This window comes from Oryza sativa, chromosome 4 (genome assembly GCF_034140825.1).
Source record: "Oryza sativa Japonica Group chromosome 4, ASM3414082v1".
NCBI lineage: Eukaryota > Viridiplantae > Streptophyta > Magnoliopsida > Poales > Poaceae > Oryza > Oryza sativa.
Window position 1 is genome coordinate 16545384 of NC_089038.1, and position 13903 is coordinate 16559286.

Genomic DNA, 13903 nt, shown 5'->3' on the forward strand with positions numbered 1-13903 from the left:
AAAGTCACTTCATGTTAGCATCATGTGTTTCTAGAAAATTTTAAAAGTAGTGAAATAAAATAAAATAAAATAGTAGCTGCAAGGATTGCGTTAGGACAATTGAAAGTCTTCAGATAAATACAAGTTTACTTCAAACGAGGAAAATATATAAATTTCAATATAATGGAAAGAACAAAAAGTGAAATTAGATGGACAGATAGGTGTATTCCCGGTTAACCGATAAGTTTAGCACTACTTTTTTATTAGTTCAGAACATTTTTGTTTTTCCCTCCTCACATTATACTTTTTCTGGATGCTAGGAATCCATTTATTTTGGAATATGGTAAGTAACAATAATAATTTTGCTATAAATTTTGTGTGCGAAGCACAGAATAAATATAGATGCTCATATACACCTTCGTACACTTATGTAGGCAAAATTTGCTACAGGACACGCAAAAAACACGTAATTACCTGAGGGACACCGAGAAAACGTGTAACTGTCTCAGGACACTACAAAATTTGTGAAATTTGCCATAGGACACCGAGCTCATTATTTTAATAATTTCTGGCTGAAAGTGGCAAGTAATTTTTTAAAATGCCCAGATTGCCCCCGGCTGAAAGGGACGATGAGCCGGCGAGTACACAAAGAACAAATCAAGATTCATCAAGAAAGGATGAGGAAGAAATGCTACTCATGTCCATCCATGGTGGCGCAAGGGTGGTCTCGTCATTGGTGCATCTTGGCCAGGGGCGCCGGGTAGCCGGCGGGAACATCACCGGCGTGCCGACGGCGGCGAGCACCATGTGGCCGGCGACGGGGTGGCCCATGGGCACGCCACCGTACATGGCCATCGGCGGCCCGCCCGGGTGCTTCATGCCCTGTGGCCCGAGCGCCGCCGCAGGGCTGCCTTGGCCTGGCCGGTGATCGGGCCCTGCTGCGCGGCAACGTCGCCGGCGGTGACGCTGGTGATGTCGTGGATGCTGGAGCGGCGACGATCGCGGTTCATGGAGTTGAGGCGTATGAAGTACTTCTGCGCGTGGCTCGCCACCTGCGTCGGCGTCCGCGAGATGACGAAGTTGCGCGAGATGCTGTGCAAGTCTCCCTTGCCGAACTTGTCCAGCCCCAGCAAGAACAGCCTGCGCACAATCCAATCGCAATCGCATGACATCACCGCCATGGATTCGCTTGCGTCACGCAGCAGATCGAGCAGAGGAGCGAGCTGTGTTCCGAGGAAGAAGACGAACAACAACTGCTCGTCTTGATTTCCGGAATCGCGCGTGTATACGTACCTGTGCTCTTCCTCCGTCCATGGGATGCCCTTGCGCCTCTCCTGCTCCGCCTTGGAGCAGCTCTTGCCGCCGTCGTACCTGCCGCCGCCTCCGCTCTTCCGCCACGCGTTGGTATAGACTGGGAGGCGGGGGCAATCCTAGGCATTTTGAAAAATTACTAGCCACTTTCAGCCGGAAATTATTAAAATAATGAGCTCAGTCTCCTACAGAAAATTTCACAAATTTTATAGTGTCCTGGAACAGTTACACGTTTTCTCGGTGTCCCTCAGCTAATTACGCGTTTTTTTTTTCCTGTAGCAAATTTTGCCGTAAATGTATACGAGCCCCTCCAAAAACTAGGACGTCACGCATTTCTTTGGGTTGATGAAGATTGGTTGGTTGTCTACCTTGAAACAACGAGTAGTTATAAATATAAGCACTCGTACCAAGTCTATAACTTAACCTGTATAGGCAAGGAAACTAATTAACCAATCGAGCTGCGTTCAGTACATATCTGAATATATGAACTTTACCATGTCAATGTCCTTATTTCTAAATGAAACCAGCATAAAGAATTAGGTAACCGAAGACACGTTTATTTTAGATATGTATTTCCAACTAATTATACAAACTGTATTACTTATAGGTTCATGACAATTGCGTTGAATATTAATAAAACACGTTTTTTTACACCAATATATGTCATCTTTAGAAATTTATCCAAGTTAAATAGTCCAATCCGCACGATAACAACTAATCAGGATAATTTTACTATTCTAACTTAATTTTACAAATATAAAATTAAGAAAACCTTTAAATAATCATTTTTGAACGTATTATTTCTAAAAGAAAATGCACGTGCTATAAACTAGCTAGCGTGCCAGTGGCACGCTCATTTTCTAGTTTACTTGCTATTTTAAGCTTCACGTAGTAATTCAAATACTTTGATCGAATTTCAGCTCTGAAGACACTCCGGATAAGCAAAACACAAAAAGATTGTTTAGGTGAACCATGCCCTAGAACATCCCGTGCACCCACGGAATGTCCGCAGAACAGTCTGTCAGCTAAACAACCATTTTCATAGATACTGTGGGGCGGATATTAGAAGACATTACGGGTGGCGGAAGGGGCGGACGCTGGGCGATGACACGTCGGATAGCGCATGGTGAAATTTTTGCAAAAAGGCCCTCCACTTCGCGCGTAATTCGGTCGAGGTCCCCCGCAAACAGTATCCCAGAGTGGATGCTTTATGTATAGGCCCTTCGAAAGACTGGATATTCCATGCGAAGGAGAGAAAAATCGCTAATTAGGATCGCGCTGTAGAACTTGAAAAGAGAGGGGCTTTTGTGCAAAACGGCGCGCACTAACCTCGCTCCAACCCTAGTATATATAAATAGGTCGAGCCCAGGTGCAATACACAGTCTGTTACTAAACGAATGAAATGTAAGTAAGCCCGAGTTTAGTTCCAAACTTTTTCTTCAAACTTAGAACTTTTTCATCGCATCAAAATTTTTCTACATATACAAACTTTCAATTTTTCCTATCACATTGTTTCAATTTGGAAAAAGTATACTTTGACTCCCTTAACTATGACCCGAGTATGATTTATGTCCTCCAACCACAAAACCGGGTGTATCGACTCCTCTAACTATTAAAACCGATGCAAACAATGCCTCTGGGTGGTTTTGGAGGTGGTTTTGGCTCACGTGGCGCCTACGTGGCGGTTTTGACCAGGTATTTGTCCTACGTGGCGCTTATGTGGCATTAGAATAAAAAACATTAAAAAAATGGGACCCACTGACATCCTCCCTCTCCTTCTCTTCTTCCTCCTCCCTCCCTCTCTCCCTTATCTCCCTTTCTCTCCCCCGGCCTGGTGGCGTCGTGGTCGTCGTTGCCCATGGCCTCCGGACGCCGGCGCCGACTGCCGCCGCTCCTGACCACCGGCGAGCTCCAGATCCTCCCCCGTGCGCGGACAGATGGCGAGCTCCTCCCCGCACGCGCACCCCCACCGCACCGCCGCTGCTCCCGATCACCGGCGAACTCCAGCTCCTCCCCCGCGCGAGGACGGCATGCGAGCTCCTCTCCGCGCATGGACGGCCGGCGAGCTCCTCCCCGCGCTCGGACGGCCTGCGAGCTCCTCCCCGCACGCGGACAGCCGGCGAGCTCCTCCCCGGTGCGCCGTCGCCATCGTCAGCTCCCTCGGCCATCCACGGCGCCGACGGCCTCCTCCTGCTGCGCACGCTTCAGGAAGATCACATGGTGCTCGTACGCCGCCAGCGCCGGGCTACCCTTGTGGAGGAGCTCCTCCAGGGCGTTGATGGCGGACGCGACCTTGTCGTCACCGGCAGCGGCGGCGGCGATCTGGCTGTCCAAGATCGATCTAGTCCAGGCGAACCACGAGCAATACGGGCGCCACCATCGAGATCGATCCGACCTAGCTAGCTAGCTCGAAACAAAAAAAAATCAGCAAGATGAGATCATTGAATTGAATGGAATTCTCTGATCACATCCTGTACGTCGAAGAAAAATCAAAGGCTAGCTCGCCGGCGCCCTGGGAAGCAGCATTTGACTGCAGCGCGGCGGCGGCGCAGCCGGGGGGATGGACCCTATCCTCACCTCTACTGGCACGGCGCCCTCACCGGGTGGACGAGCTCCCTCAGCCGCCTCCCGCCGTCCGCGATCCTGCTTTCGCCACCCAGACCCGTCGCTGGCCTCCACCACGCTCGAACTTAGCTGTCGCCGAGGGGACGGGACCCACGGAAGCCGGCGGCGCACCGATGGCCTTCGTCGGCCTTCCGCCTCCGTCGGCTTGTCCCACCGGGCGCCGGCGCACGAGATGACATGTGGGTCCCACTATTTTTTTTTGAATGACATGTCGGTCCCACATATTTTTTTTGTTTTTACTCTAAAATGCCACATAAGCGACACGTTAACGACACGTGGAACGAAGACTGGGTCAACACTACCACGTAGGCGCCACGTCAGCCAAAACCGCTTCCAAGACCACTCAGGGATATATTTTACACCGGTTTCGATAGTTGGAGGAGTCAATATACCCGGTTTTATGGTTGGAGGTTACGAATCATACTCGGACCATAGTTGAGGGAGTCAAAGTATACTTTTTCCTTCTAATTTTAACCAAACTTCCAATTTTAGCCTGAACTAAACACACCTTAAGTACCCTAAGTAGTGGCACATGCTGCGGCCCATTATTCAAAAAGGCCTACCTTGCGGAGCTTGTACCTTTTCGCTCTTGATTATGCAAAGCCTACTTCATGGTCTTGTTCTCCTGTCATATATCCGGTGGGCTATACTTAGTACTACTCTGAAATTTAGTAAAAAAAAAACTATAAAACCTCATTGTCGAAACACTGGAATATCCTATATGCACTCTCTCCGTTTCTTTATATTTGTCATAAACCACTATTTATATTCAAACTTTGAACATTCGTATTTTTTTTAAAAAAATAAATATACTTAAATGGATGCCATATTATCAGTGATTAAATTTTCTAAATACTTTGTCATTGTAAAATTATTAGTAACTAGTAAAAGTAGCAACAGTAATAGCCAACCGCGATTTAGAAAACAAATGCGGGATAAATACACATGGTCCATGTAAACACCGACAAATTGCCTTCTTATTTATGCATTTTGATAATTATATTTGGGACCTCTTACATCTATTGTTGGTAAGTTCCATGAAGAAAATTCTTGGTCACCCTATCTTGATAGTTGTGACAAATTAGGCCTAATAATGGTGATTTTCTCCGTACAATCTTATATTTACAAACATAACTAGCTTGTCGTGGGCCCATCAGGACCGTGCTTATCAAATTTGTTGGAGGTAGAACACGAAAGAGCCTTCGGCTGGATGTACCGAAACCAAGAATTTAGGCGACAGGCTCAGACTTAGAAGCAAACGGCGAAGGTTGAGAAGGGAACCATATGGGCGAAAGCTATGGCTCGGAATACGCGGGCATCGCCAGGCAAAGACCTCGTCAGAGGGCCGCACGGACAAAGACGGTGAGACAAAAGCCTTAGCATGAAGGCATGAGCTTCGCCAAGTACCGAACCCCACCGTAAGGAGGCCTAACGGGCCGTTGCGCTTTCGGGAGATTTCGCCAAATAAATGGACCGAGCCTTTTAGCCCAATAGGGACCCATACATGTAAAGGACACCGTGTGCCCCCAATAATGTCCCTATCATGAAGGTAACCATGTAAATTCCCCTATAAAACCTAAACCCTAAATAGGGAACCTGTAATATGGCTATAAATAGCCCCCTAAGGCCATGTAATAGGGGATCCAAAAATTTTTACTAAGCAATACAATTATTTTTACTTCCAACTACTGTTGAGAGAACCACGCCTTTTGACGTGACGCAGTTGTCTATTCGACAACAAAATTCTATGATGAAATTCTTTATCACCATGTGATATCCCAATTGAAAACGATGAAATTCCCAACATTTGTGATGATCCAGTTTGTCAGTGTGAATATTTCCAAGACCTCCAGTCATCACGTGAATTTTACAATAATTTTTTTTTGCGAATTCATCGTATATTAATGATGGATTCCCTTTTCATCAGAAGGGATCCGTCAAGGAAGGCCAGATACGGTGTAGTGACATCGACTAAGGCCCTCTTTGTTTAGGCTTAGGCTTATTGGCCTAGACTTTTAAGTTAGTTTATTGGTTTATATGATTTATAAGCCGGTGGATTTAATGTCCTAAGTTTAGCGGTTGAGTCATACATCTACCTCACATAAGCCAAAAAAGCTTCTTCAACCTAGCTTTTGGCTTAATAGTGTTAGAGTGGCTTATGGCTTCAAAAAAGCCAAACGGAAAAGCTGCTTATTTGTTTAGGCTTAGACTTTTCGACTTATAAGTTGGCTTATAAGCCTAAACAAAGAGGGTCTAAAATGGCTGATAGTTTCAAACTGCCGTGGATTAGGGATATAACCGGATCACAGCCTTATATCAAAGCCGGATGGCACGAGACTTGATATCAAAGATGAAGTGCTCAATGAGATCTATAACTTTACAACGGATAACTTTTCAGTTCAGAACATTTCCATGTCCAAATAATATGTTATAATCTGCAAGATCTATTTTGAACAACAAAAAAATTTAATATTTGAAACTTCAAATGGAGACGTGCTGTATATAACACTTGTAGAGCTCGACTTCGTTGTTGATGACCTTTTTATTTGAAGTCATCAAGGGTGGCAAATACGTCTTACAAGTTTTGAATACGAAGAATAGTCAACAATTTCTCTCTAGTTGAGAAAGTAAGCAAGCTATGTGTGCTCGCATCCTACGTACAGCACAAGCTGGCATTTTGCTTGAAAAATGGCATAGCTTTGTTGGTATTTCTTATGACCTCCAAAAAAAATATCCGTAAGTGCACGAATTACCGTCGTTGCATTTCACCTAAGATTGTTCTGGGGTATCTTATTTTCCACAGGGAAGCGGTTGAGACAAAACATCATATCATCAATCATACAGACACATTGGATAAAAGATATAGCATTAATGACCATGGTCACAGCAACAAACAGTCATGTCTAACAAATATGCTAATAGCAGAGCTAGCTGGGAGGATAATGAGCAGAGCAAAACAGTTCCCAGTTCCTAGATAAATGATCAAGCTAAATATTTATGGCAAGTAGCGCAATCCGAAAATATCAGTCACACGGGAAGAGGATTAACACAAGAGCTGTCGCCATCTTGATTTAATTTCTGAGGTTCTAAGTAATCAAAGCTCTAAGCATGAAATCTATTCCTGTCCACTTCAGAGCAGAGAAATATCACCATAGAAAGAGATGAGGAGACTAAACGAACTAAACCTAACATGGCCTACCATAACAGATGGACAGGGCTATTACCACCCGTTGCCTATGGTCCTCCATTGGCCTAGCCACCTTCTTAGATATTTCCGAGTGTCAGCGCCACTCCTACATTATGAAGATATTATACCAGCTCAAACATTTTAATCAGAGTAACCGTGCTAAACAAAGAAAGATAACTTCATATAAGTAGATTAGAAACCCATCAACATGAAACAAATTATCAAGCATTGCTTGGAAATTATGCAACGACAATCAGAACCGACATGCAAATATTCAACGGACAGAATAAAACGGTCAAGAGAAATTCGAGTGAACAAATTACTTCAAGTAAATGTAGATATATTTTCAGTCTTTTGTCATATGTGATGAGTCATCGGTGATGGGCTGTAAGCCTGTAACTATGACCTGTCACATATGACTCATCATTTATAAGTGGTAAGGCATTCATTGTTCAGAGTATACTCATTCTTTTTTTTTTTGAATAGAAGACATCAAGAGATTTGCCGGTTATATTAGAAGGAGAATAGGTGCCTTACAGATACACAAGAGACAATGCAATATGGATACACCTTAACAAGAGAAGAAAAAGAACATTAACGCTTAAGGCAGTTTGAAAGCAAATTCCCTATCTCGTATGTCATCTAGAATGCACGCTACTGCACGGCTGGTATTTGGGGGTGTCTGTTTGAAAATTTTATCATTTCTCATTAACCATATATGCCACCAGGTTGTAATTAGGGCACCTGCAGCCACCCTTGCCTGAGGCTTTGGCATGGAGAATTTTATAGAGAGCAGCCATTCATCGATGTTTTGAGGGATAGTTACTGCCGTGATGTGTCTCGCATTAGCCACTTCCAGCCATATTCGCCTTGTAACCGCACAATCCCTAAAGAGATGATGAAACGCTGATGAACAAAGATGACAAATCCATTGGCAAGGCCAATGTCTAATGAGGAGGTTCTCAGCTGTCAGCGTTCTCTGGTGAAGAACTAACCACCCCAAGAAACGTTGTTTCGATTGCGCTTCCGCTGACCATACCATCTTGAAGTTATCATTGAATTCCGAGCCAAAGAACTGTGCCAGATAAGCACTCTTTGCTGTGTAGATCCCTGAGGAAGTTTGAGTCCACTCTATTTTGTCCTCCATGGAAGAAGTTAAATGTATGTGTTGCAGCATGTTGCCTAGTTGGACTAGCTCGTGGATCTGTTCTATATTGGTTATCTGCCTGAACGAAAACAGCCAACTGTTTAATAACAATTCTTTATTTACTGTCCTGCTTTTTCTCATGGCCAACTTGAAAAGATTTGGAGAAACATCCTTGGGGCATACCCCTTGCAACCAATTATCCTCCCAGAACAAACTTTTGTGGCCATTCCCAATAGATATCCTTGTACATGCCTGAAACAAATGAATGTCAGATTCATCACACGGCAATTCCATTTGGTCCCAGGGTTTAGAGTTGTCAACCCATCTAAGCCATAGCCATCTTACTCTTAGGGTTGTAGAGAATTTATGAAGATCAAGGATTCCCAGTCCTCCCATGGTTTTTGGTCTACAAACAGTTGGCCAATTTACCAGACTTGCTCCTGGCTTCACATTTTCTGGTTCCTCTCCTTTCCAGAGAAAGGCTCTCCTGATTTTATCAATTTTCTTTATGGCCCACTTAGGGATTGGAATTGCTGACAAATGATAGGTTGGGATGGAAGAGAGTACATATTTTACAAGCGTTTCTCTACCCGTGGAGCTGAAAAATTTTCCTTTCCAACTCAGGGTTCTTGCACCAATTTTGTCAATGAGAGGAGCAAAATCAATTTTCCTCAACTCTCTGGTGTGAAGTGGCAGACCCAAATAACTCGTAGGGAAATCTGCAAGGGCTCTAGGCAAGTCTTGCGGGATGTACTGCACATTGAGACCTTCGCAGGCAATAGGCAGGATTTGGGTTTTATGCACATTATTTTGTAGTCCAGAAGCCTTACCAAAAAGATTTAAAAGATCTTTAAAATTAGAGATTTCTTGAGCATCTGGATGAAGGAAGAAAGCCACATCGTCTACAAAAAGAGAGGCTCTGAACCTGAGCGGTCCACTACTCAGTGGAGTTAAGATTCCAATTTTGCTCTGCTTTCTTGAAAATGAAATTCAGAGGTTCCATTGCTAGGATGAAAAGCATAGGTGAAAGAGGGTCGCCTTGTCTTAGGCCTCTTGCATGTTGAATGGACTCTCCTGGGTTGCCATTTAGGAGGATCTTGGAAGATGAGGATAAAAGAATAGAAGAGAGCCAGTTTCTCCATTTGAGCCCAAAACCTAGCACCGAGAGAACTTCCATCATATATGCCCAATTGACTGCATCAAAGGCCCTTGAGATATCAAGTTTCATCATTAAAGTAGGGTTTTTTTTCCTGCGAAATCTCTTGACTAGGTTCTGAACATATAGAAAATTGTCATGGATGGCCCTCTTTCGAATGAAGGCACTCTGATTTGCAGTGACTAGCTCTGCCATTCTCGGGGCTAGCCTATTTGCCAACAGTTTTGAAATTATCTTGGCAAAGCTATGGATCAAGCTTATTGGTCTATAATGCTCAGGAGCAGACGCGTCCGCTTTCTTAGGGAGCAAACAAATGTGGGTACAATTGAGATCATCTAACTGGTTTTGGTTTAGTTTCGTGAAGGATCTAACAGCATTAAAGAGATCATGTTTGATTAGGTCCCAACATTTCTTATAGAATGCGCTAATGAAGCCATCGGGCCCAGGGGCTTTTTTAGACGGTAAGGATTTAATAGTGAGCTCAAGCTCTTCCATGGTGATTGCTTCTTCCTGATCAGAGAGGTCAAAACTGCTCATGCCTAGGCTCTGCCAATTCAAGGACAGCTCTCTGGACTGAAACTTGCCCAATCTATCCGAGTAGAAATTGAACAATTCGTCCTCTTTTTCTTGATGTGAGATTGCAAAGCCAGTTGAGGTTTGTAGATAGTGGATAAAGTTCTTTCTCCTTCTCGCATTTGCCTTGATATGGAACAGTTTTGTATTGGCGTCTCCTTCTTTAATCCAAGTTAGCCTCGACCTTTGCCTAATTTTAATTCTATTGAGAGCAGCCAGGCCTAGAGTTTTTGCTTTGAGTGATCTATGAAGGGCAGCTTCTTCAGGAGATAGATTCCTTGTTTCCTGGGCTACATCAAATTGGAAAATTACCTCATTTGCAATCGGAAGCTATAGCTTGATATCTCCTACTTGCCTGGATTCCCATCTTTTAAGATCTCTTGCGAGTCTTGAAAGTTTTAGCCTAAAATTTGCCAGAGGGTTATTTGAGTTAATCGGTCTGTTCTAGGAAATTTGGACAGTATCATAGAAGGTTGGGTATTTGAGCCAGTAGCTTTCAAATCTGAATGTTTTTTCTCTCAGGAAAGCATCATCTCCAATTAGAAGCAAAGGAGTGTGAAAAGAACAAGAACTTGAAAGAGGCACTAGGCTTGAGTTTTGGAATAGAAGGTCCCACTCAGGGGTGCAAAAGCACCTATCAATTTTTGTTTGTGTTGGATTTGGAGAATTTCCAACCCAAGTGTATTTTTTCCCTATAGGTTTAGCTCCTTAATTTGCAACCTGTCAATTGTCCTTTTGAACTGTTGCATCATTCTTCTATCCAACTTGTCATTGTTTTTATCCTCAACTTTATAGATCAAATTGAAATCTCCTAAGATAAGCCAAGATGGGAGAGTGAAAGGGACCAGTTGTTACAATTCCTGAAGGAAAGCTATCTTTTCTGCGTCTTGCTGGGGACCATAGACCACAGTGATGGTCCATGCATCATTTGTCTCTCTCATCACAATCTTTGTAGTCAAAGAAAAGGATTTCAGCTCACACTGGGAAAGTCTATAGTAGTTGTCATCTGCTGCCAAAATAATACCCCCCCTGGTACCATCAGCAGGCAGGAAGAAGAAATTATTCTGAAAATTAGGGCCCAATATCTGTACAATACAGTTTTTAGAGACATCCTGTAATTTTGTCTCCTGGAGGCAAACCACTGTTGGTTTGTGTTGCTGCATCAATAACTTAACTGCCTCCTTCTTGGCTGGGGCATTAAGCCCTCTAACGTTCCAACACACAATTTTGCAATGTTTTTGAGACATGAAGGTACAAGAGTAGCATCCATAAGCAGTGGAATGTGGAGCAGCAGCTAGCATCACAGCAGATAGTAGACATAATCATGCAGCAAAAGAAGGATTCAGCATTCAGCATCATGCATTGCACACACAAGTTAGAGTTTGGTCTCCTGCAGACTAGATCAGACGCGTGATCGACAACACATAAGCCATGCATTAGGTTACATAGAGTGGTAAGAGCCTGAATAGCTTGTTGGTGCAGAGGGGCAAAAAAACAGCAGGCACCATGGGTCTATGAAGCTCTGAGATCTTCTTCTCTGGCATCCCAACATCCGTCTCGGGGAACCGGCACCCATATATTTATGTAGGCGCCCTCCAGGTCTTGCACACATTGGGTTCTAGGCTGGAGTCACTAACTACCCTCCCCTTGGCAACCTTGATCTTCAGCTTCTTGCAGCCACCCTTCTCCACGAGATCAGCAATCATCTTCAAAGAGCGAGGCGTAAGCGGCTGCTTGAAGCGCTGCAAATACAGTTTTTTGACATTATCATCAAAGGAATCCCCTTCGTTCATAATTCCAAATATTTTGGAAATAATTTCCTGAGCAATAAGTTCAACTTTGCAGTTGTTCCTTTTTTTCTTTTCAAGCCTTTCGCTATGCCTTTGTGAAGAGTTTAAAATGACCTTTGGCTTTTTTGAGTGAATATGAATTGGGGATGGCAAGATTGGTGGTCTCACCGGAGTTGCAAGCGAAGCTATCAGGTCAGAAGCAGAGGCATTCACATCAGACTGAAGTACCGCTAGACCCTCTGCAGTTGGAGCATACACCGGGGATTCCTGCTGCTCCGGCCCCCCATCAGGCGAGTAGTTGATCACTGCTTCCTCCAGCATTGGATCATCCAGATGGTCCTGATTCCCGCAGTTATCCTGATGCAAGAAGAACAACTCAGCTGGAGGGGAAGACGGAACAATAAGGAGAGCTCCCGCACCTCCCCTCGGACTTTTACTTCTATGTGGTTTGCGCACATTGCAGGGTGAGAGATTTGTGGCAGCTTGAGTAGGTTTAAGAAGTCTGTGAGAGGGGGATGAAGAGTGTTGCACCCTGACCTGCAGTGGCGGAACTAGGAATTTAAACCTATGGGATCAATTACTAGTGTTTTGTATTTAAGTGGGATCATTTCTCTAAATTCTTTTAGATTTATACATGAAAATTAAGATTTATAGGACGTTTTTCAAAAAGCTGTGGGGTCGGCCGACCCCACAGCAATGGCCTAAATCCGCCACTGCTGACCTTAGCTCGGCTCCTGGAGTGTTGGCTGCGGCTTCTGGAGGTAAAGGCGTCTTTGTTGCGCTGGCGACCTTTGTTGTCCTAGTTGTAGATGCCTTGATCATCGACCCCACGGTCAGTGTTGCGCGACCGGCCCGTGAGACGACCCCAAAGGGACCTGGAGCGGCTATGATAGCGAGAATGTGGGCGACCACCATCTCCATCAGGATCTTCTTTCGGCCCCCGCACAACACTGGGCTCCTGCCTGCATGGAATAGGCAAAGGGCGAGAGCGAGTACGAGAAACATCATCATGGACCCCATAGGTCCATTCATACTGCTTGTACAACATCGGTCGAGGCTGCACATCTTCCAGGGTGTCAAGATGAATCAACACCGGATGCGACCAGCCATCTTTTGGCCCTTCTGGGGGGGGGGGTTGTCCATGGGGTCAATCAACGGCAGAGGAGTGTCAATGGGACCGGCTCATCATCAGGATTAACCAGTCCCAACCAAGCCATCTTCGGAATGGCCCCAGGATCATTTGTCTAGATCCAGAGGTTAAAGGTGTGGTTGTAGTTGTGACGACGCGTGTATTTTTCGATGAAGTTGATGGCGCATCTTGGACCTATGAGCTTGGCGGCTACTGCTTCAGTACGAGCATGCATTGGGATGCCCTCCATGCACAACCTTGCTCGATAGCGATAGTACACGTGGTGGGCTTCTTGGCGGGCATCCCGTGCCTTGAGGTGATAGGATCTCCCCGAGTGACAATCCAACCTTGGCTGGCAAAGAATATGCGCCCTATCTGCAGGGCGAGAAAGAGTAACAGAGAAGTCCTCAGGGTAGTACTTCATCACCTGTACATCACGACGGTGCAGGCGGAAAGCCGTGCGAAAGGTCATCAGCAAAGGTGCTTTCCTCCACTGGCCTTCCCTGGTTGTCAGCCACCCACGCCACAAAGGAACACAGAGCAAATCTCTCATGGTTGCGCTCGATCTCCCCAGTGGTGGCAACAACAACAATGGAGGAGTCTGGCCTGCGCACCAGGAGCTCATCCATGGCGGCCTCTCTCGAGACGCTTGCCGAAGCAAGCTGGCTTGGACGAGAAGGGAGTGGGGGAAACTCAGTTGGATTTGGAAGCAGAGCGGGTAGAGAGGAAGGAGCCATTGGGGATTTAAAGCTAGATCTCTTCTTGGGGCAGAGCTTGGCTTCATGTCCAATCCCTCTACAGAACCAACACTTAAGAGGTACAGGAAATCGATTACTCTGTGGCCAGATTCAAGGCATCTAAAGCATCTTCCTTCCATGACGTGCAGGAAATGAGCTCTTCTCAATCTAGTTCGCTCTTCTAGGGTAGAGGAACTGCGTGATGAATGCTGTTTTCTCCACCAATATTTAGCCTTAACTTCACTCCAAGCAGAGCTAGATGGGAGTAG

At 45.0% G+C, this 13903-nt stretch overlaps 1 pseudogene; it reads right to left on the reverse strand.

Moving 5' to 3' along the window:
* Positions 1-534: 534 nt before the first annotated feature.
* Positions 535-13526, reverse strand: LOC112938723 (uncharacterized; annotated as a pseudogene).
* Positions 13527-13903: the final 377 nt, after the last annotated feature.